We start from the raw sequence: 24,210 nt of genomic DNA, 5'->3' as shown, positions 1-24,210 counted from the left end.
TATTTGCAAATAATTTAAAAACAAATTGTATGCAAATTATTAAAAGACTCTTACGTCGACAACTTGACTTTTTTTTTCCTGAGATATCAACAGCAGCTTATTTTTAAATCGAGACTTTTGTATTCTTCATGAAAATGTCACTCTTTATTGCCAATGTGTCCATCAAAAGACTGGTGTGCATTTTGAAGAACAATTATTTTTGAATGACAACGATGGAGAAGGGAAGAAAAAACAAACAGAGGAGTCCGCTTATTGAAATAATTTGTCATTGTTTGGCGAACTTCTTCCTCAAAAACACATTTGCAGCACAACATTTTATTTTGAGTTAAAGAAACAGAATGTGACTGCTGTGGATGTAATTCTGTATCTCTGGTGTGTAATCGTTTCTCGTTTTTTTTCATCAGGAAAACATTTTCCAAAACACATATTTGTTTGGATAAATGTGCGAATTTTCAGAAACTCATCTCCCATGAAGGGAACATAAAAATAGAATTTGACAGCTGTGGAGATAAAAGTAATATGAACATTAAACTCCAAATCTTGCAATGGAAATGATTTCAATGAAATGATTAAACATTAGAATGCACTTTCAGCAACTGAAAGGGAAGAAAAGTATCATGAGGAAAGCGAAACAAAGAAACCAGCAAAAAGGCAAAAATAAACACGAAAAAGAAAGGAAAGTACACACTGATTGCTTCATGAAAAGCTTGTAGAACGTTAATTTTTATCAAGAAGGGGATATAGCTCAGTGGTAGAGCATTTGACTGCAGCTCAACATGTCCTCAGTTGAAATCTGAGTGTCCCCATCATTCTCAACTTTTTGATAATAATATTTTAATGCAATTCAACAATTTCAAAGGAGTGTTTGTGAAATCTGTGATGAATGTTGATGTTGGCTTCATTTAACACCTTTTCAAAATAAATAATGAAAGAATATGCAGAATTGGAATTGCAATGTAGCTTTGTATTTGCAAATGATTTGAAAACAAATTGTATGCAAATGATTAAAAGATTCTTACGTCGACAACTTGACTTTTTTTTTGCTGAGATATCAACAGCAGCTTATTTTTAAATCGAGACTTTTGTATTATTTATGAAAATGTCACTCATTATTGCCAATGTGTCCATTAAAAAGACTTGTGTGCATTTTGAAGAACAATTATTTTTGAATGACAACGATGGAGAAGGGAAGAAAAAACAAACAGAGGAGTCCGCTTATTGAAATAATTTGTTATTGTTTGGCGAACTTCTTCCTCAAAAACACATTTGCAGAACAACGTTTTATTTTCAGTTAAAGAAACAGAATGTGACTGCTGTGGATGTAATTCGAAATCTCTGGTGTATCATCTTTTCTCGTTGTTTTTCATCAGGAAAACATTTTCAAAAACACATATTTGTTTGGATAAAGGAAGGAATTTTCAGAAACTCATCTCCCGTGAAGGGAACATAAAAATAGAATATGACAGCTGTGGAGATAAAAGTAATATGAACATTAAACTCCAAATCTTGCAATGGAAATGATTTCAATGAAATGCACAAACATGAGAATGCACTTTCAGCAACTGAAAGGGAAGAAAAGTATCATGAGGAAAGCGAAACAAAGAAACCAGCAAAAAGGCAAAAATAAACAATGAAAAGAAAGGAAAGTACACACTGATTGCTTCATGAAAAGCTTGTAGAACTTTTTTTTTTGTAATGAGGGGATATAGCTCAGTGGTAGAGTATTTGACTGCAGTTCAAAATGTCCTCAGTTCGAATCTGAGTGTCCCCTTCGTTCTCAACTTTTTTACAACAATATTTTCATGAAATTCAGCAAATTCAAAGGAGTATTTGTGAAATATTTGATGAATGTTGATGTTGGCTTCATTTAACACCTTTTCAAAATAAATAATGAAAGAATATGCAGAATATGAATTGCAATGTAGCTTTGTATTTGCAAATAATTTAAAAACAAATTGTATGCAAATTATTAAAAGACTCTTACGTCGACAACTTGACTTTTTTTTTGCTGAGATATCAACAGCAGCTTATTTTTAAATAGAGACTTTTGTATTCTTCATGAAAATGTCACTCATTATTGCCAATGTGTCCATCAAAAGACTGGTGTGCATTTTGAAGAGCAATTATTTTTGAATGACAACGATGGAGAAGGGAAGAAAAAACAAAACAGAGGAGTCCGCTTGTTGAAATAATTTGTTATTGTTTGGCGGACTTCCTCCTCAAAAACACATTTGCAGCACAACATTTTATTTTCAGTTAAAGAAACAGAATGTGACTGCTGTGGATGTAATTATATATCTCTGGTGTATAATCTTTTCTCGTTGTTTTTCATCAGGAAAACATTTTCAAAAACACATATTTGTTTGGATAAAGGAAGGAATTTTCAGGAACTCATCTCCCATGAAGTGAACATAAAAATAGAATTTGACAGCTGTGGAGATAAAAGTAATATGAACATTAAACTCCAAATCTTGCAATGGAAATGATTTCAATGAAATGCACAAATATGAGAATGCACTTTCAGCAACTGAAAGGGAAGAAAAGTATCGTGAGGAAAGCGAAACAAAGAAACCAGCCAAAAGGCAAAAATAAACAATAGAAAGAAAGGAAAGTACACACTGATTGCTTCATGAAAAGCTTGTAGAACTTTTATTTTTATGAAGAGGGGATATAGCTCAGTGGTAGAGCATTTGACTGCAGTTCGAAATGTCCTCAGTTCGAATCTGAGTGTCCCCTTCATTCTCAACTTCTTGACAGCAACATTTTCATGAAATTCAACAAATTCAAAGGAGCATTTGTGAAATCTGTGATGAATGTTGATGTTGGCTTCATTAAACACCTTTTCAAAATAAATAATGAAAGAATATGCAGAATATGAATTGCAATGTTGCTTTGTGTTTGCAAATAATTTAAAAACAAATTGCATGCAAATTATTAAAAGACTCTTACGTCGACAACTTGACTTTTTTTTTGCTGAGATATCAACATCAGCTTATTTTTAAATCGAGACTTTTATATTCTTCATGAAAATGTCACTCATTATTGCCAATGTGTCCATCAAAAGACTGGTGTGCATTTTGAAGAACAATTATTTTTGAATGACAACGATGGAGAAGGGAAGAAAAAACAAAACAGAGGAGTCCGCTTTTTGAAATAATTTGTCATTGTTTGGCGAACTTCCTCAAAAACACATTTGCAGCACAACATTTTATTTTGAGTTAAAGAAACAGAATGTGACTGCTGTGGATGTAATTTTGTATCTCTGGTGTATAATCTTTTCTCGGTTTTTTTCATCAGGAAAACATTTTCCAAAACAGATATTTGTTTGGATAAAGGTGAGAATTTTCAGAAACTCATCTCCCGTGAAGTTAACATAAAAATAGAATTTGACAGCTGTGGAGATAAAAGTAATATGAACATTAAACTCCAAATCTTGCAATGGAAATGATTTCAATGAAATGCACAAACATTAGAATGCACTTTCAGCAACTGAAAGGGAAGAAAAGTATCATGAGGAAAACGAAACAAAGAAACCAGCAAAAAGGCAAAAATAAACAATCAAAAGAAAGGAAAGTACACACTGATTGCTTCATCAAAAGCTTGTAGAACTTTTTTTTTTATAATGAGGGGATATAGCTCAGTGGTGGAGCATTTGACTGGAGTTCAAAATATCCTCAGTTCGAATATGAGTGTCCACTTCATTCTCAACTTTTCGATAGCAATATTTTCATGAAATTCAACAAATTCAAAGGAGAATTTGTGAAATCTGTGATGAATGTTGATGTTGGCTTCATTTAACACCTTTTCAAATTAAATAATGAAAGAATATGCAGAATTGGAATTGCAATGTAGCTTTGTATTTGCAAATAATTTAAAAACAAATTGTATGCAAATTATTAAAAGACTCTTACGTCGACAACTTGACTTTTTTTGCTGAGATATCAACAGCAGCTTATTTTTAAATGGAGACTTTTGTATTCTTCATGAAAATGTCACTCATTATTGCCAATGTGTCCATCAAAAGACTGGTGTGCATTTTGAAGAGCAATTATTTTTGAATGACAACGATGGAGAAGGGAAGGAAAAACAAACAGAGGAGTCCGCTTGTTGAAATAATTTGTTATTGTTTGGCGGACTTCTTCCTCAAAAACACATTTGCAGCACAACATTTTATTTTCAGTTAAAGAAACAGAATGTGACTGCTGTGGATGCAATTATATATCTCTGGTGTATAATCTTTTCTCGTTGTTTTTCATCAGGAAAACATTTTCCAAAACACATATTTGTTTGGATAAAGGTGGGAATTTTCAGAAACTCATCTCCCGTGAAGGGAACAAAAAAATAGAATTTGACAGCTGTGTCGATAAAAGTAATATGAACATTAAACTCCAAATCTTGCAATGGAAATGATTTCAATGAAATGCACAAACATGAGAATGCACTTTCAGCAACTGAAAGGGAAGAAAAGTATCATGAGGAAAGTGAAAGAAAGAAACCAGCCAAAAGGCAAAAATAAACAATAAAAAGAAAGGAAAGTACACACTGATTGCTTCATGAAAAGCTTGTAGAACTTTTTTTTATTATAATGAGGGGATATAGCTTAGTGGTAGAGTATTTGACTGCAGTTCAAAATGTCCTCAGTTCGAATCTGAGTGTCTCACTTCATTCTCAACTTTTCAATAGCAATATTTTCATGAAATTCAACAAATTCAAAGGAGTATTTGTGAAATCTGTGATGAATGTTGATGTTGGCTTCATTTAACACCTTTTCAAAATAAATAATGAAAGAATATGCAGAATATGAATTGCAATGTAGCTTTGTATTTGCAAATAATTTAAAAACAAATTGTATGCAAATTATTAAAAGACTCTTACGTGGACAACTTTACTTTTTTTTTGCTGAGATATCAACAGCAGCTTATTTTTAAATCGAGACTTTTGTATTCTTCATGAAAATGTCACTCTTTATTGCCAATGTGTCCATCAAAAGACTGGTGTGCATTTTGAAGAACAATTATTTTTGAATGACAACGATGGAGAAGGGAAGAAAAAACAAACAGAGGAGTCCGCTTATTGAAATAATTTGTCATTGTTTGGCGAACTTCTTCCTCAAAAACACATTTGCAGCACAACATTTTCTTTTGAGTTAAAGAAACAGAATGTGACTGCTGTGGATGTAATTCTGTATCTCTGGTATGTAATCGTTTCTCGTTTTTTTTCATCAGGAATACATTTTCCAAAACACATATTTGTTTGGATAAATGTGGGAATTTTCAGAAACTCATCTCCCATGAAGGGAACATAAAAATAGAATTTGACAGCTGTGGAGATAAAAGTAATATGACCATTAAACTCCAAATCTTGCAATGGAAATGATTTCAATGAAATGAATAAACATTAGAATGCACTTTCAGCAACTGAAAGGGAAGAAAAGTATCATGAGGAAAGCGAAACAAAGAAACCAGCAAAAAGGCAAAAATAAACACGAAAAAGAAAGGAAAGTACACACTGATTGCTTCATGAAAAGCTTGTAGAACGTTAATTTTTATCAAGAAGGGGATATAGCTCAGTGGTAGAGCATTTGACTGCAGCTCAACATGTCCTCAGTTGAAATCTGAGTGTCCCCATCATTCTCAACTTTTTGATAATAATATTTTAATGCAATTCAACAATTTCAAAGGAGTGTTTGTGAAATCTGTGATGAATGTTGATGTTGGCTTCATTTAACACCTTTTCAAAATAAATAATGAAAGAATATGCAGAATTGGAATTGCAATGTAGCTTTGTATTTACAAATGATTTGAAAACAAATTGTATGCAAATGATTAAAAGATTCTTACGTCGACAACTTGACTTTTTTTTTGCTGAGATATCAACAGCAGCTTATTTTTAAATCGAGACTTTTGTATTATTTATGAAAATGTCACTCATTATTGCCAATGTGTCCATTAAAAAGACTTGTGTGCATTTTGAAGAACAATTATTTTTGAATGACAACGATGGAGAAGGGAAGAAAAAACAAACAGAGGAGTCCGCTTATTGAAATAATTTGTTATTGTTTGGCGAACTTCTTCCTCAAAAACACATTTGCAGAACAACGTTTTATTTTCAGTTAAAGAAACAGAATGTGACTGCTGTGGATGTAATTCGAAATCTCTGGTGTATCATCTTTTCTCGTTGTTTTTCATCAGGAAAACATTTTCAAAAACACATATTTGTTTGGATAAAGGAAGGAATTTTCAGAAACTCATCTCCCGTGAAGGGAACATAAAAATAGAATATGACAACTGTGGAGATAAAAGTAATATGAACATTAAACTCCAAATCTTGCAATGGAAATGATTTCAATGAAATGCACAAACATGAGAATGCACTTTCAGCAACTGAAAGGGAAGAAAAGTATCATGAGGAAAGCGAAAGAAAGATACCAGCCAAAAGGCAAAAATAAACAATAAAAAGAAAGGTAAGTACACACTGATTGCTTCATGAAAAGCTTGTAGAACTTTTTTTTTATAGTGAGGGGATATAGCTCAGTGGTGGAGCATTTGACTGGAGTTCAAAATGTCCTCAGTTCGAATATGAGTGTCCACTTCATTCTCAACTTTTCGATAGCAATATTTTCATGAAATTCAACAAATTCAAAGGAGAATTTGTGAAATCTGTGATGAATGTTGATGTTGGCTTCATTTAACACCTTTTCAAATTAAATAATGAAAGAATATGCACAATTGGAATTGCAATGCAGCTTTGTATTTGCAAATAATTTAAAAACAAATTGCATGCAAATTATTAAAACACTTACGTCGACAACTTGACTTTTTTTTTGCTGAGATGTCAACATCAGCTTATTTTTAAATCGAGACTTTTCTTTTCTTTATGAAAATGTCACTCATTATTGCCAATGTGTCCATCAAAAGACTGGTGTGCATTTTGAAGAACAATTATTTTTGAATGACAACGATGGAGAAGGGAAGAAAAAACAAAACAGAGGAGTCCGCTTTTTGAAATAATTTGTCATTGTTTGGCGAACTTCTTCCTCAAAAACACATTTGCAGCACAACATTTTATTTTCAGTTAAAAAAACAGAATGTGACTGCTGTGGATGTAATTCTATATCTCTGGTGTGTAATCTTTTCTCGTTTTTTTTCATCAGGAAAACATTGTCCAAAACACATATTTGTTTGGATAAAGGTGGGAATTTTCAGAAACTCATCTCCCATTCGGGGAACATAAAAATAGAATTTGACAGCTGTGGAGATAAAAGTAATATGAACATTAAACTCCAAATCTTGGAATGGAAATGATTTCAATGAAATGCACAAACATGAGAATGCACTTTCAGCAACTGAAAGGGAAGAAAAGTATCATGAGGAAAGCGAAACAAAGAAACCAGCCAAAAGGCAAAAATAAACAATAAAAAGAAAGGAAAGTACACACTGATTGCTTCATGGAAAGCTTGTAGAAATTTTATTTTTATGAAGAGGGGATATCGCTCAGTGGTAGAGCATTTGACTGCAGTTCAAAATGTTCTCAATTCGAATCTGAGTGTCCCCTTCATTCTCAACTTTTTGACAGCAATATTTTCATGAAATTCAACAAATTCAAAGGAGTATTTGTGAAATATTTGATGAATGTTGATGTTGGCTTCATTGAACACCTTGTCAAAATAAATAATGAAAGAATATGCAGAATTGGAATTGCAATGTCGCTTTGTATTTGCAAATAATTTAAAAACAAATTGTATGCAAATTATTAAAAGACTCTTACGTCGACAACTTGACTTTTCTGGATGAGATATCAACAGCAGCTTATTTTTAAATCAAGACTTTTGTATTCTTCCTGAAAATGTCACTCATTATTGCCAATGTGTCCATCAAAAGACTGGTGTGCATTTTGAAGAACAATTATTTTTGAATGACAACGATGGAGAAGGGAAGAAAAAACAAACAGAGGAGTCCGCTTATTGAGATAATTTGTCATTGTTTGGTGAACTTCTTCCTCAAAAACACATTTGCAGCACAACATTTTATTTTGAGTTAAAGAAACAGAATGTGACTGCTGTGGATGTAATTCTGTATCTCTGGTGTGTAATCGTTTCTCGTTTTTTTTCATCAGGAAAACATTTTCCAAAACACATATTTGTTTGGATAAATGTGGGAATTTTCAGAAACTCATCTCCCATGAAGGGAACATAAAAATAGAATTTGACAGCTGTGGAGATAAAAGTAATATGAACATTAAACTCCAAATGTTGCAATGGAAATGATTTCAATGAAATGAATAAACATTAGAATGCACTTTCAGCAACTGAAAGGGAAGAAAAGTATCATGAGGAAAGCGAAACAAAGAAACCAGCAAAAAGGCAAAAATAAACACGAAAAAGAAAGGAAAGTACACACTGATTGCTTCATGAAAAGCTTGTAGAACGTTAATTTTTATCTAGAAGGGGATATAGCTCAGTGGTAGAGCATTTGACTGCAGCTCAACATGTCCTCAGTTGAAATCTGAGTGTCCCCATCATTCTCAACTTTTTGATAATAATATTTTAATGCAATTCAACAATTTCAAAGGAGTGTTTGTGAAATCTGTGATGAATGTTGATGTTGGCTTCATTTAACACCTTTTCAAAATAAATAATGAAAGAATATGCAGAATTGGAATTGCAATGTAGCTTTGTATTTGCAAATGATTTGAAAACAAATTGTATGCAAATGATTAAAAGATTCTTACGTCGACAACTTGACTTTTTTTTTGCTGAGATATCAACAGCAGCTTATTTTTAAATCGAGACTTTTGTATTATTTATGAAAATGTCACTCATTATTGCCAATGTGTCCATTAAAAAGACTTGTGTGCATTTTGAAGAACAATTATTTTTGAATGACAACGATGGAGAAGGGAAGAAAAAACAAACAGAGGAGTCCGCTTATTGAAATAATTTGTTATTGTTTGGTGAACTTCTTCCTCAAAAACACATTTGCAGAACAACGTTTTATTTTCAGTTAAAGAAACAGAATGTGACTGCTGTGGATGTAATTCGAAATCTCTGGTGTATCATCTTTTCTCGTTGTTTTTAATCAGGAAAACATTTTCAAAAACACATATTTGTTTGGATAAAGGAAGGAATTTTCAGAAACTCATCTCCCGTGAAGGGAACATAAAAATAGAATATGACAGCTGTGGAGATAAAAGTAATATGAACATTAAACTCCAAATCTTGCAATGGAAATGATTTCAATGAAATGCACAAACATGAGAATGCACTTTCAGCAACTGAAAGGGAAGAAAAGTATCGTGAGGAAAGCGAAACAAAGAAACCAGCCAAAAGGCTAAAATAAACAATAAAAAGAAAGGTAAGTACACACTGATTGCTTCATGAAAAGCTTGTAGAACTTTTTTTTTTATAATGAGGGGATATAGCTCAGTGGTGGAGCATTTGACTGGAGTTCATAAATGTCCTCAGTTCGAATATGAGTGTCCACTTCATTCTCAACTTTTCGATAGCAATATTTTCATGAAATGCAACAAATTCAAAGGAGAATTTGTGAAATCTGTGATGAATGTTGATGTTGGCTTCATTTAACACCTTTTCAAATTAAATAATTAAAGAATATGCAGAATTGGAATTGCAATGCAGCTTTGTATTTGCAAATAATTTAAAAACAAATTGCATGCAAATTATTAAAAGACTCTTACGTCGACAAGTTGACTTTTTTTTGATGAGATATCAACAGCAGCTTATTTTTAAATCGAGACTTTTGTATTGTTCCTGAAAATGTCACTCATTATTGCCAATGTGTCCATCAGAAGACTGGTGTGCATTTTGAAGAACAATTATTTTTGAATGACAACGATGGAGAAGGGAAGAAAAAACAAACAGAGGAGTCCGCTTATTGAAATAATTTGTCATTGTTTGGCGAACTTCTTCCTCAAAAACACATTTGCAGCACAACATTTTATTTTGAGTTAAAGAAACAGAATGTGACTGCTGTGGATGTAATTCTGTATCTCTGGTGTATCATCTTTCCTCGTTTTTGTTCATCAGGAAAACATGTTTCCAAAACACATATTTGTTTTGATAAAGGAAGGAATTTTCAGAAACTCATCTCCCATCCAGGGAACATAAAAATAGAATTTGACAGCTGTGGAGATAAAAGTAATATGAACATTAAACTCGAAATCTTGCAATGGAAATGATTTCAATGAAATGAATAAACATTAGAATGCACTTTCAGCAACTGAAAGGGAAGAAAAGTATCATGAGGAAAGCGAAACAAAGAAACCAGCAAAAAGGCAAAAATAAACACGAAAAAGAAAGGAAAGTACACACTGATTGCTTCATGAAAAGCTTGTAGAACGTTAATTTTTATCTAGAAGGGGATATAGCTCAGTGGTAGAGCATTTGCCTGCAGCTCAACATGTCCTCAGTTGAAATCTGAGTGTCCCCATCATTCTCAACTTTTTGATAATAATATTTTAATGCAATTCAACAATTTCAAATGAGTGTTTGTGAAATCTGTGATGAATGTTGATGTTGGCTTCATTTAACACCTTTTCAAAATAAATAATGAAAGAATATGCAGAATTGGAATTGCAATGTAGCTTTGTATTTGCAAATGATTTGAAAACAAATTGTATGCAAATGATTAAAAGATTCTTACGTCGACAACTTGACTTTTTTTTTGCTGAGATATCAACAGCAGCTTATTTTTAAATCGAGACTTTTGTATTATTTATGAAAATGTCACTCATTATTGCCAATGTGTCCATTAAAAAGACTTGTGTGCATTTTGAAGAACAATTATTTTTGAATGACAACGATGGAGAAGGGAAGAAAAAACAAACAGAGGAGTCCGCTTATTGAAATAATTTGTTATTGTTTGGCGAACTTCTTCCCCAAAAACACATTTGCAGAACAACGTTTTATTTTCAGTTAAAGAAACAGAATGTGACTGCTGTGGATGTAATTCGAAATCTCTGGTGTATCATCTTTTCTCGTTGTTTTTAATCAGGAAAACATTTTCAAAAACACATATTTGTTTGGATAAAGGAAGGAATTTTCAGAAAGTCATCTCCCGTGAAGGGAACATAAAAATAGAATATGACAGCTGTGGAGATAAAAGTAATATGAACATTAAACTCCAAATCTTGCAATGGAAATGATTTCAATGAAATGCACAAACATGAGAATGCACTTTCAGCAACTGAAAGGGAAGAAAAGTATCGTGAGGAAAGCGAAACAAAGAAACCAGCCAAAAGGCAAAAATAAACAATAAAAAGAAAGGTAAGTACACACTGATTGCTTCATGAAAAGCTTGTAGAACTTTTTTTTATATAATGAGGGGATATAGCTCAGTGGTGGAGCATTTGACTGGAGTTCAAAATGTCCTCAGTTCGAATATGAGTGTCCACTTCATTCTCAACTTTTCGATAGCAATATTTTCATGAAATGCAACAAATTCAAAGGAGAATTTGTGAAATCTGTGATGAATGTTGATGTTGGCTTCATTTAACACCTTTTCAAATTAAATAATGAAAGAATATGCAGAATTGGAATTGCAATGCAGCTTTGTATTTGCAAATAATTTAAAAACAAATTGCATGCAAATTATTAAAAGACTCTTACGTCGACAAGTTGACTTTTTTTTGATGAGATATCAACAGCAGCTTATTTTTAAATCGAGACTTTTGTATTGTTCCTGAAAATGTCACTCATTATTGCCAATGTGTCCATCAAAAGACTGGTGTGCATTTTGAAGAACAATTATTTTTGAATGACAACGATGGAGAAGGGAAGAAAAAACAAACAGAGGAGTCCGCTTATTGAAATAATTTGTTATTGTTTGGCGAACTTCTTCCTCAAAAACACATTTGCAGAACAACGTTTTATTTTGAGTTAAAGAAACAGAATGTGACTGCTGTGGATGTAATTTTGTATCTCTGGTGTATAATCTTTTCTCGTTTTTGTTCATCAGGAAAACATTTTACAAAACACATCTTTGTTTGGATAAAGGTGGGAATTTTCAGAAACTCATCTCCCATCCAGGGAACATAAAAATAGAATTTGACAGCTATGGAGATGAAAGTAATATGAACATTAAACTCCAAATCTTGCAATGGAAATGATTTCAATGAAATGAATACACATTAGAATGCACTTTCAGCAACTGAAAGGGAAGAAAAGTATCATGAGGAAAGCGAAACAAAGAAACCAGCAAAAAGGCAAAAATAAACAATGAAAAGAAAGGAAAGTACACACTGATTGCTTCATGAAAAGCTTGTAGAACTTTTTTTTTTATAATGAGGGGATATAGCTCAGTGGTAGAGTATTTGACTGCAGTTCAAAATGTCCTCAGTTCGAATCTGAGTGTCCCCTTCATTCTCAACTTTTTTACAACAATATTTTCATGAAATTCAGCAAATTCAAAGGAGTATTTGTGAAATATTTGATGAATGTTGATGTTGGCTTCATTTAACACCTTTTCAAAATAAATAATGAAAGAATATGCAGAATATGAATTGCAATGTAGCTTTGTATTTGCAAATAATTTAAAAACAAATTGTATGCAAATTATTAAAAGACTCTTACGTCGACAACTTGACTTTTTTTTTCCTGAGATATCAACAGCAGCTTATTTTTAAATCGAGACTTTTGTATTCTTCATGAAAATGTCACTCTTTATTGCCAATGTGTCCATCAAAAGACTGGTGTGCATTTTGAAGAACAATTATTTTTGAATGACAACGATGGAGAAGGGAAGAAAAAACAAACAGAGGAGTCCGCTTATTGAAATAATTTGTCATTGTTTGGCGAACTTCTTCCTCAAAAACACATTTGCAGCACAACATTTTATTTTGAGTTAAAGAAACAGAATGTGACTGCTGTGGATGTAATTCTGTATCTCTGGTGTGTAATCGTTTCTCGTTTTTTTTCATCAGGAAAACATTTTCCAAAACACATATTTGTTTGGATAAATGTGCGAATTTTCAGAAACTCATCTCCCATGAAGGGAACATAAAAATAGAATTTGACAGCTGTGGAGATAAAAGTAATATGAACATTAAACTCCAAATCTTGCAATGGAAATGATTTCAATGAAATGATTAAACATTAGAATGCACTTTCAGCAACTGAAAGGGAAGAAAAGTATCATGAGGAAAGCGAAACAAAGAAACCAGCAAAAAGGCAAAAATAAACACGAAAAAGAAAGGAAAGTACACACTGATTGCTTCATGAAAAGCTTGTAGAACGTTAATTTTTATCAAGAAGGGGATATAGCTCAGTGGTAGAGCATTTGACTGCAGCTCAACATGTCCTCAGTTGAAATCTGAGTGTCCCCATCATTCTCAACTTTTTGATAATAATATTTTAATGCAATTCAACAATTTCAAAGGAGTGTTTGTGAAATCTGTGATGAATGTTGATGTTGGCTTCATTTAACACCTTTTCAAAATAAATAATGAAAGAATATGCAGAATTGGAATTGCAATGTAGCTTTGTATTTGCAAATGATTTGAAAACAAATTGTATGCAAATGATTAAAAGATTCTTACGTCGACAACTTGACTTTTTTTTTGCTGAGATATCAACAGCAGCTTATTTTTAAATCGAGACTTTTGTATTATTTATGAAAATGTCACTCATTATTGCCAATGTGTCCATTAAAAAGACTTGTGTGCATTTTGAAGAACAATTATTTTTGAATGACAACGATGGAGAAGGGAAGAAAAAACAAACAGAGGAGTCCGCTTATTGAAATAATTTGTTATTGTTTGGCGAACTTCTTCCTCAAAAACACATTTGCAGAACAACGTTTTATTTTCAGTTAAAGAAACAGAATGTGACTGCTGTGGATGTAATTCGAAATCTCTGGTGTATCATCTTTTCTCGTTGTTTTTCATCAGGAAAACATTTTCAAAAACACATATTTGTTTGGATAAAGGAAGGAATTTTCAGAAACTCATCTCCCGTGAAGGGAACATAAAAATAGAATATGACAGCTGTGGAGATAAAAGTAATATGAACATTAAACTCCAAATCTTGCAATGGAAATGATTTCAATGAAATGCACAAACATGAGAATGCACTTTCAGCAACTGAAAGGGAAGAAAAGTATCATGAGGAAAGCGAAACAAAGAAACCAGCAAAAAGGCAAAAATAAACAATGAAAAGAAAGGAAAGTACACACTGATTGCTTCATGAAAAGCTTGTAGAACTTTTTTTTTTGTAATGAGGGGATATAGCTCAGTGGTAGAGTATTTGACTGCAGTTCAAAATGTCCTCAGTTCGAATCTGAGTGTCCCCTTCGTTCTCAACTTTTTTACAACAATATTTTCATGAAATTCAGCAAATTCAAAGGAGTATTTGTGAAATATTTGATGAATGTTGATGTTGGCTTCATTTAACACCTTTTCAAAATAAATAATGAAAGAATATGCAGAATATGAATTGCAATGTAGCTTTGTATTTGCAAATAATTTAAAAACAAATTGTATGCAAATTATTAAAAGACTCTTACGTCGACAACTTGACTTTTTTTTTGCTGAGATATCAACAGCAGCTTATTTTTAAATAGAGACTTTTGTATTCTTCATGAAAATGTCACTCATTATTGCCAATGTGTCCATCAAAAGACTGGTGTGCATTTTGAAGAGCAATTATTTTTGAATGACAACGATGGAGAAGGGAAGAAAAAACAAAACAGAGGAGTCCGCTTGTTGAAATAATTTGTTATTGTTTGGCGGACTTCCTCCTCAAAAACACATTTGCAGCACAACATTTTATTTTCAGTTAAAGAAACAGAATGTGACTGCTGTGGATGTAATTATATATCTCTGGTGTATAATCTTTTCTCGTTGTTTTTCATCAGGAAAACATTTTCAAAAACACATATTTGTTTGGATAAAGGAAGGAATTTTCAGGAACTCATCTCCCATGAAGTGAACATAAAAATAGAATTTGACAGCTGTGGAGATAAAAGTAATATGAACATTAAACTCCAAATCTTGCAATGGAAATGATTTCAATGAAATGCACAAATATGAGAATGCACTTTCAGCAACTGAAAGGGAAGAAAAGTATCGTGAGGAAAGCGAAACAAAGAAACCAGCCAAAAGGCAAAAAATAAACAATAGAAAGAAAGGAAAGTACACACTGATTGCTTCATGAAAAGCTTGTAGAACTTTTATTTTTATGAAGAGGGGATATAGCTCAGTGGTAGAGCATTTGACTGCAGTTCGAAATGTCCTCAGTTCGAATCTGAGTGTCCCCTTCATTCTCAACTTCTTGACAGCAACATTTTCATGAAATTCAACAAATTCAAAGGAGCATTTGTGAAATCTGTGATGAATGTTGATGTTGGCTTCATTTAACACCTTTTCAAAATAAATAATGAAAGAATATGCAGAATATGAATTGCAATGTTGCTTTGTGTTTGCAAATAATTTAAAAACAAATTGCATGCAAATTATTAAAAGACTCTTATGTCGACAACTTGACTTTTTTTTTGCTGAGATATCAACATCAGCTTATTTTTAAATCGAGACTTTTATATTCTTCATGAAAATGTCACTCATTATTGCCAATGTGTCCATCAAAAGACTGGTGTGCATTTTGAAGAACAATTATTTTTGAATGACAACGATGGAGAAGGGAAGAAAAAACAAAACAGAGGAGTCCGCTTTTTGAAATAATTTGTCATTGTTTGGCGAACTTCCTCAAAAACACATTTGCAGCACAACATTTTATTTTGAGTTAAAGAAACAGAATGTGACTGCTGTGGATGTAATTTTGTATCTCTGGTGTATAATCTTTTCTCGGTTTTTTTCATCAGGAAAACATTTTCCAAAACAGATATTTGTTTGGATAAAGGTGAGAATTTTCAGAAACTCATCTCCCGTGAAGTTAACATAAAAATAGAATTTGACAGCTGTGGAGATAAAAGTAATATGAACATTAAACTCCAAATCTTGCAATGGAAATGATTTCAATGAAATGCACAAACATTAGAATGCACTTTCAGCAACTGAAAGGGAAGAAAAGTATCATGAGGAAAACGAAACAAAGAAACCAGCAAAAAGGCAAAAATAAACAATCAAAAGAAAGGAAAGTACACACTGATTGCTTCATGAAAAGCTTGTAGAACTTTTTTTTTTATAATGAGGGGATATAGCTCAGTGGTGGAGCATTTGACTGGAGTTCAAAATATCCTCAGTTCGAATATGAGTGTCCACTTCATTCTCAACTTTTCGATAGCAATATTTTCATGAAATTCAACAAATTCAAAGGAGAATTTGTGAAATCTGTGATGAATGTTGATGTTGGCTTCATTTAACACCTTTTCAAATTAAATAATGAAAGAATATGCAGAATTGGAATTGCAATGTAGCTTTGTATTTGCAAATAATTTAAAAACAAATTGTATGCAAATTATTAAAAGACTCTTACGTCGACAACTTGACTTTTTTTGCTGAGATATCAACAGCAGCTTATTTTTAAATGGAGACTTTTGTATTCTTCATGAAAATGTCACTCATTATTGCCAATGTGTCCATCAAAAGACTGGTGTGCATTTTGAAGAGCAATTATTTTTGAATGACAACGATGGAGAAGGGAAGGAAAAACAAACAGAGGAGTCCGCTTGTTGAAATAATTTGTTATTGTTTGGCGGACTTCTTCCTCAAAAACACATTTGCAGCACAACATTTTATTTTCAGTTAAAGAAACAGAATGTGACTGCTGTGGATGCAATTATATATCTCTGGTGTATAATCTTTTCTCGTTGTTTTTCATCAGGAAAACATTTTCCAAAACACATATTTGTTTGGATAAAGGTGGGAATTTTCAGAAACTCATCTCCCGTGAAGGGAACAAAAAAATAGAATTTGACAGCTGTGTCGATAAAAGTAATATGAACATTAAACTCGAAATCTTGCAATGGAAATGATTTCAATGAAATGCACAAACATGAGAATGCACTTTCATCAACTGAAAGGGAAGAAAAGTATCATGAGGAAAGTGAAAGAAAGAAACCAGCCAAAAGGCAAAAATAAACAATAAAAAGAAAGGAAAGTACACACTGATTGCTTCATGAAAAGCTTGTAGAACTTTTTTTTATTATAATGAGGGGATATAGCTTAGTGGTAGAGTATTTGACTGCAGTTCAAAATGTCCTCAGTTCGAATCTGAGTGTCTCACTTCATTCTCAACTTTTCAATAGCAATATTTTCATGAAATTCAACAAATTCAAAGGAGTATTTGTGAAATCTGTGATGAATGTTGATGTTGGCTTCATTTAACACCTTTTCAAAATAAATAATGAAAGAATATGCAGAATATGAATTGCAATGTAGCTTTGTATTTGCAAATAATTTAAAAACAAATTGTATGCAAATTATTAAAAGACTCTTACGTGGACAACTTTACTTTTTTTTTGCTGAGATATCAACAGCAGCTTATTTTTAAATCGAGACTTTTGTATTCTTCATGAAAATGTCACTCTTTATTGCCAATGTGTCCATCAAAAGACTGGTGTGCATTTTGAAGAACAATTATTTTTGAATGACAACGATGGAGAAGGGAAGAAAAAACAAACAGAGGAGTCCGCTTATTGAAATAATTTGTCATTGTTTGGCGAACTTCTTCCTCAAAAACACATTTGCAGCACAACATTTTCTTTTGAGTTAAAGAAACAGAATGTGACTGCTGTGGATGTAATTCTGTATCTCTGGTATGTAATCGTTTCTCGTTTTTTTTCATCAGGAATACATTTTCCAAAACACATATTTGTTTGGATAAATGTGGGAATTTTCAGAAACTCATCTCCCATGAAGGGAACATAAAAATAGAATTTGACAGCTGTGGAGATAAAAGTAATATGACCATTAAACTCCAAATCTTGCAATGGAAATGATTTCAATGAAATGAATAAACATTAGAATGCACTTTCAGCAACTGAAAGGGAAGAAAAGTATCATGAGGAAAGCGAAACAAAGAAACCAGCAAAAAGGCAAAAATAAACACGAAAAAGAAAGGAAAGTACACACTGATTGCTTCATGAAAAGCTTGTAGAACGTTAATTTTTATCAAGAAGGGGATATAGCTCAGTGGTAGAGCATTTGACTGCAGCTCAACATGTCCTCAGTTGAAATCTGAGTGTCCCCATCATTCTCAACTTTTTGATAATAATATTTTAATGCAATTCAACAATTTCAAAGGAGTGTTTGTGAAATCTGTGATGAATGTTGATGTTGGCTTCATTTAACACCTTTTCAAAATAAATAATGAAAGAATATGCAGAATTGGAATTGCAATGTAGCTTTGTATTTACAAATGATTTGAAAACAAATTGTATGCAAATGATTAAAAGATTCTTACGTCGACAACTTGACTTTTTTTTTGCTGAGATATCAACAGCAGCTTATTTTTAAATCGAGACTTTTGTATTATTTATGAAAATGTCACTCATTATTGCCAATGTGTCCATTAAAAAGACTTGTGTGCATTTTGAAGAACAATTATTTTTGAATGACAACGATGGAGAAGGGAAGAAAAAACAAACAGAGGAGTCCGCTTATTGAAATAATTTGTTATTGTTTGGCGAACTTCTTCCTCAAAAACACATTTGCAGAACAACGTTTTATTTTCAGTTAAAGAAACAGAATGTGACTGCTGTGGATGTAATTCGAAATCTCTGGTGTATCATCTTTTCTCGTTGTTTTTCATCAGGAAAACATTTTCAAAAACACATATTTGTTTGGATAAAGGAAGGAATTTTCAGAAACTCATCTCCCGTGAAGGGAACATAAAAATAGAATATGACAACTGTGGAGATAAAAGTAATATGAACATTAAACTCCAAATCTTGCAATGGAAATGATTTCAATGAAATGCACAAACATGAGAATGCACTTTCAGCAACTGAAAGGGAAGAAAAGTATCATGAGGAAAGCGAAAGAAAGATACCAGCCAAAAGGCAAAAATAAACAATAAAAAGAAAGGTAAGTACACACTGATTGCTTCATGAAAAGCTTGTAGAACTTTTTTTTTATAGTGAGGGGATATAGCTCAGTGGTGGAGCATTTGACTGGAGTTCAAAATGTCCTCAGTTCGAATATGAGTGTCCACTTCATTCTCAACTTTTCGATAGCAATATTTTCATGAAATTCAACAAATTCAAAGGAGAATTTGTGAAATCTGTGATGAATGTTGATGTTGGCTTCATTTAACACCTTTTCAAATTAAATAATGAAAGAATATGCACAATTGGAATTGCAATGCAGCTTTGTATTTGCAAATAATTTAAAAACAAATTGCATGCAAATTATTAAAACACTTACGTCGACAACTTGACTTTTTTTTTGCTGAGATGTCAACATCAGCTTATTTTTAAATCGAGACTTTTCTTTTCTTTATGAAAATGTCACTCATTATTGCCAATGTGTCCATCAAAAGACTGGTGTGCATTTTGAAGAACAATTATTTTTGAATGACAACGATGGAGTAGGGAAGAAAAAACAAAACAGAGGAGTCCGCTTTTTGAAATAATTTGTCATTGTTTGGCGAACTTCTTCCTCAAAAACACATTTGCAGCACAACATTTTATTTTCAGTTAAAAAAACAGAATGTGACTGCTGTGGATGTAATTCTATATCTCTGGTGTGTAATCTTTTCTCGTTTTTTTTCATCAGGAAAACATTGTCCAAAACACATATTTGTTTGGATAAAGGTGGGAATTTTCAGAAACTCATCTCCCATTCGGGGAACATAAAAATAGAATTTGACAGCTGTGGAGATAAAAGTAATATGAACATTAAACTCCAAATCTTGGAATGGAAATGATTTCAATGAAATGCACAAACATGAGAATGCACTTTCAGCAACTGAAAGGGAAGAAAAGTATCATGAGGAAAGCGAAACAAAGAAACCAGCCAAAAGGCAAAAATAAACAATAAAAAGAAAGGAAAGTACACACTGATTGCTTCATGGAAAGCTTGTAGAAATTTTATTTTTTATGAAGAGGGGATATCGCTCAGTGGTAGAGCATTTGACTGCAGTTCAAAATGTTCTCAATTCGAATCTGAGTGTCCCCTTCATTCTCAACTTTTTGACAGCAATATTTTCATGAAATTCAACAAATTCAAAGGAGTATTTGTGAAATATTTGATGAATGTTGATGTTGGCTTCATTGAACACCTTGTCAAAATAAATAATGAAAGAATATGCAGAATTGGAATTGCAATGTCGCTTTGTATTTGCAAATAATTTAAAAACAAATTGTATGCAAATTATTAAAAGACTCTTACGTCGACAACTTGACTTTTCTGGATGAGATATCAACAGCAGCTTATTTTTAAATCAAGACTTTTGTATTCTTCCTGAAAATGTCACTCATTATTGCCAATGTGTCCATCAAAAGACTGGTGTGCATTTTGAAGAACAATTATTTTTGAATGACAACGATGGAGAAGGGAAGAAAAAACAAACAGAGGAGTCCGCTTATTGAGATAATTTGTCATTGTTTGGTGAACTTCTTCCTCAAAAACACATTTGCAGCACAACATTTTATTTTGAGTTAAAGAAACAGAATGTGACTGCTGTGGATGTAATTCTGTATCTCTGGTGTGTAATCGTTTCTCGTTTTTTTTCATCAGGAAAACATTTTCCAAAACACATATTTGTTTGGATAAATGTGGGAATTTTCAGAAACTCATCTCCCATGAAGGGAACATAAAAATAGAATTTGACAGCTGTGGAGATAAAAGTAATATGAACATTAAACTCCAAATGTTGCAATGGAAATGATTTCAATGAAATGAATAAACATGAGAATGCACTTTCAGCAACTGAAAGGGAAGAAAAGTATCATGAGGAAAGCGAAAGAAAGATACCAGCCAAAAGGCAAAAATAAACAATAAAAAGAAAGGTAAGTACACACTGATTGCTTCATGAAAAGCTTGTAGAACTTTTTTTTTATAGTGAGGGGATATAGCTCAGTGGTGGAGCATTTGACTGGAGTTCAAAATGTCCTCAGTTCGAATATGAGTGTCCACTTCATTCTCAACTTTTCGATAGCAATATTTTCATGAAATTCAACAAATTCAAAGGAGAATTTGTGAAATCTGTGATGAATGTTGATGTTGGCTTCATTTAACACCTTTTCAAATTAAATAATGAAAGAATATGCACAATTGGAATTGCAATGCAGCTTTGTATTTGCAAATAATTTAAAAACAAATTGCATGCAAATTATTAAAACACTTACGTCGACAACTTGACTTTTTTTTTGCTGAGATGTCAACATCAGCTTATTTTTAAATCGAGACTTTTCTTTTCTTTATGAAAATGTCACTCATTATTGCCAATGTGTCCATCAAAAGACTGGTGTGCATTTTGAAGAACAATTATTTTTGAATGACAACGATGGAGAAGGGAAGAAAAAACAAAACAGAGGAGTCCGCTTTTTGAAATAATTTGTCATTGTTTGGCGAACTTCTTCCTCAAAAACACATTTGCAGCACAACATTTTATTTTCAGTTAAAAAAACAGAATGTGACTGCTGTGGATGTAATTCTATATCTCTGGTGTGTAATCTTTTCTCGTTTTTTTTCATCAGGAAAACATTGTCCAAAACACATATTTGTTTGGATAAAGGTGGGAATTTTCAGAAACTCATCTCCCATTCGGGGAACATAAAAATAGAATTTGACAGCTGTGGAGATAAAAGTAATATGAACATTAAACTCCAAATCTTGGAATGGAAATGATTTCAATGAAATGCACAAACATGAGAATGCACTTTCAGCAACTGAAAGGGAAGAAAAGTATCATGAGGAAAGCGAAACAAAGAAACCAGCCAAAAGGCAAAAATAAACAATAAAAAGAAAGGAAAGTACACACTGATTGCTTCATGGAAAGCTTGTAGAAATTTTATTTTTATGAAGAGGGGATATCGCTCAGTGGTAGAGCATTTGACTGCAGTTCAAAATGTTCTCAATTCGAATCTGAGTGTCCCCTTCATTCTCAACTTTTTGACAGCAATATTTTCATGAAATTCAACAAATTCAAAGGAGTATTTGTGAAATATTTGATGAATGTTGATGTTGGCTTCATTGAACACCTTGTCAAAATAAATAATGAAAGAATATGCAGAATTGGAATTGCAATGTCGCTTTGTATTTGCAAATAATTTAAAAACAAATTGTATGCAAATTATTAAAAGACTCTTACGTCGACAACTTGACTTTTCTGGATGAGATATCAACAGCAGCTTATTTTTAAATCAAGACTTTTGTATTCTTCCTGAAAATGTCACTCATTATTGCCAATGTGTCCATCAAAAGACTGGTGTGCATTTTGAAGAACAATTATTTTTGAATGACAACGATGGAGAAGGGAAGAAAAAACAAACAGAGGAGTCCGCTTATTGAGATAATTTGTCATTGTTTGGTGAACTTCTTCCTCAAAAACACATTTGCAGCACAACATTTTATTTTGAGTTAAAGAAACAGAATGTGACTGCTGTGGATGTAATTCTGTATCTCTGGTGTGTAATCGTTTCTCGTTTTTTTTCATCAGGAAAACATTTTCCAAAACACATATTTGTTTGGATAAATGTGGGAATTTTCAGAAACTCATCTCCCATGAAGGGAACATAAAAATAGAATTTGACAGCTGTGGAGATAAAAGTAATATGAACATTAAACTCCAAATGTTGCAATGGAAATGATTTCAATGAAATGAATAAACATGAGAATGCACTTTCAGCAACTGAAAGGGAAGAAAAGTATCATGAGGAAAGCGAAAGAAAGATACCAGCCAAAAGGCAAAAATAAACAATAAAAAGAAAGGTAAGTACACACTGATTGCTTCATGAAAAGCTTGTAGAACTTTTTTTTTATAGTGAGGGGATATAGCTCAGTGGTGGAGCATTTGACTGGAGTTCAAAATGTCCTCAGTTCGAATATGAGTGTCCACTTCATTCTCAACTTTTCGATAGCAATATTTTCATGAAATTCAACAAATTCAAAGGAGAATTTGTGAAATCTGTGATGAATGTTGATGTTGGCTTCATTTAACACCTTTTCAAATTAAATAATGAAAGAATATGCACAATTGGAATTGCAATGCAGCTTTGTATTTGCAAATAATTTAAAAACAAATTGCATGCAAATTATTAAAACACTTACGTCGACAACTTGACTTTTTTTTTGCTGAGATGTCAACATCAGCTTATTTTTAAATCGAGACTTTTCTTTTCTTTATGAAAATGTCACTCATTATTGCCAATGTGTCCATCAAAAGACTGGTGTGCATTTTGAAGAACAATTATTTTTGAATGACAACGATGGAGAAGGGAAGAAAAAACAAAACAGAGGAGTCCGCTTTTTGAAATAATTTGTCATTGTTTGGCGAACTTCTTCCTCAAAAACACATTTGCAGCACAACATTTTATTTTCAGTTAAAAAAACAGAATGTGACTGCTGTGGATGTAATTCTATATCTCTGGTGTGTAATCTTTTCTCGTTTTTTTTCATCAGGAAAACATTGTCCAAAACACATATTTGTTTGGATAAAGGTGGGAATTTTCAGAAACTCATCTCCCATTCGGGGAACATAAAAATAGAATTTGACAGCTGTGGAGATAAAAGTAATATGAACATTAAACTCCAAATCTTGGAATGGAAATGATTTCAATGAAATGCACAAACATGAGAATGCACTTTCAGCAACTGAAAGGGAAGAAAAGTATCATGAGGAAAGCGAAACAAAGAAACCAGCCAAAAGGCAAAAATAAACAATAAAAAGAAAGGAAAGTACACACTGATTGCTTCATGGAAAGCTTGTAGAAATTTTATTTTTATGAAGAGGGGATATCGCTCAGTGGTAGAGCATTTGACTGCAGTTCAAAATGTTCTCAATTCGAATCTGAGTGTCCCCTTCATTCTCAACTTTTTGACAGCAATATTTTCATGAAATTCAACAAATTCAAAGGAGTATTTGTGAAATATTTGATGAATGTTGATGTTGGCTTCATTGAACACCTTGTCAAAATAAATAATGAAAGAATATGCAGAATTGGAATTGCAATGTCGCTTTGTATTTGCAAATAATTTAAAAACAAATTGCATGCAAATTATTAAAACACTTACGTCGACAACTTGACTTTTTTTTTGCTGAGATGTCAACATCAGCTTATTTTTAAATCGAGA

The 24,210-nt window shown here is 32.3% G+C and overlaps 12 non-coding genes across 12 annotated transcripts; all 12 read left to right on the top strand.

Moving 5' to 3' along the window:
- Positions 1-734: 734 nt before the first annotated feature.
- On the top strand, positions 735-806 carry TRNAC-GCA (transfer RNA cysteine (anticodon GCA)). Its single transcript has one exon. It is a non-coding gene; the product is annotated as a tRNA-Cys (tRNA).
- An 893-nt stretch (positions 807-1,699) lies between these two features.
- Positions 1,700-1,771, top strand: TRNAC-GCA (transfer RNA cysteine (anticodon GCA)). Its single transcript has one exon. It is a non-coding gene; the product is annotated as a tRNA-Cys (tRNA).
- Positions 1,772-2,664: 893 nt separating this feature from the next.
- Positions 2,665-2,736, top strand: TRNAC-GCA (transfer RNA cysteine (anticodon GCA)). Its single transcript has one exon. It is a non-coding gene; the product is annotated as a tRNA-Cys (tRNA).
- A 1,853-nt stretch (positions 2,737-4,589) lies between these two features.
- TRNAC-GCA (transfer RNA cysteine (anticodon GCA)) lies at positions 4,590-4,662 on the top strand. The gene has a single exon. It is a non-coding gene; the product is annotated as a tRNA-Cys (tRNA).
- Positions 4,663-5,555: 893 nt separating this feature from the next.
- Positions 5,556-5,627, top strand: TRNAC-GCA (transfer RNA cysteine (anticodon GCA)). The gene has a single exon. It is a non-coding gene; the product is annotated as a tRNA-Cys (tRNA).
- Positions 5,628-8,445: 2,818 nt separating this feature from the next.
- On the top strand, positions 8,446-8,517 carry TRNAC-GCA (transfer RNA cysteine (anticodon GCA)). The gene has a single exon. It is a non-coding gene; the product is annotated as a tRNA-Cys (tRNA).
- A 3,787-nt stretch (positions 8,518-12,304) lies between these two features.
- Positions 12,305-12,376, top strand: TRNAC-GCA (transfer RNA cysteine (anticodon GCA)). The gene has a single exon. It is a non-coding gene; the product is annotated as a tRNA-Cys (tRNA).
- An 893-nt stretch (positions 12,377-13,269) lies between these two features.
- On the top strand, positions 13,270-13,341 carry TRNAC-GCA (transfer RNA cysteine (anticodon GCA)). The gene has a single exon. It is a non-coding gene; the product is annotated as a tRNA-Cys (tRNA).
- An 893-nt stretch (positions 13,342-14,234) lies between these two features.
- On the top strand, positions 14,235-14,306 carry TRNAC-GCA (transfer RNA cysteine (anticodon GCA)). Its single transcript has one exon. It is a non-coding gene; the product is annotated as a tRNA-Cys (tRNA).
- An 894-nt stretch (positions 14,307-15,200) lies between these two features.
- Positions 15,201-15,272, top strand: TRNAC-GCA (transfer RNA cysteine (anticodon GCA)). Its single transcript has one exon. It is a non-coding gene; the product is annotated as a tRNA-Cys (tRNA).
- A 1,853-nt stretch (positions 15,273-17,125) lies between these two features.
- On the top strand, positions 17,126-17,198 carry TRNAC-GCA (transfer RNA cysteine (anticodon GCA)). The gene has a single exon. It is a non-coding gene; the product is annotated as a tRNA-Cys (tRNA).
- An 893-nt stretch (positions 17,199-18,091) lies between these two features.
- TRNAC-GCA (transfer RNA cysteine (anticodon GCA)) lies at positions 18,092-18,163 on the top strand. The gene has a single exon. It is a non-coding gene; the product is annotated as a tRNA-Cys (tRNA).
- The last annotated feature ends 6,047 nt before the right edge of the window (positions 18,164-24,210 follow it).

This window comes from Myxine glutinosa, chromosome 1, assembly GCF_964187855.1.
Source record: "Myxine glutinosa chromosome 1, kmMyxGlut1.1, whole genome shotgun sequence".
Taxonomy (NCBI): Eukaryota; Metazoa; Chordata; class Myxini; order Myxiniformes; family Myxinidae; genus Myxine; species Myxine glutinosa.
The sequence above is the reverse complement of the archived record's forward strand: the minus strand, read 5'-3'. Positions and strand labels throughout refer to the sequence as shown.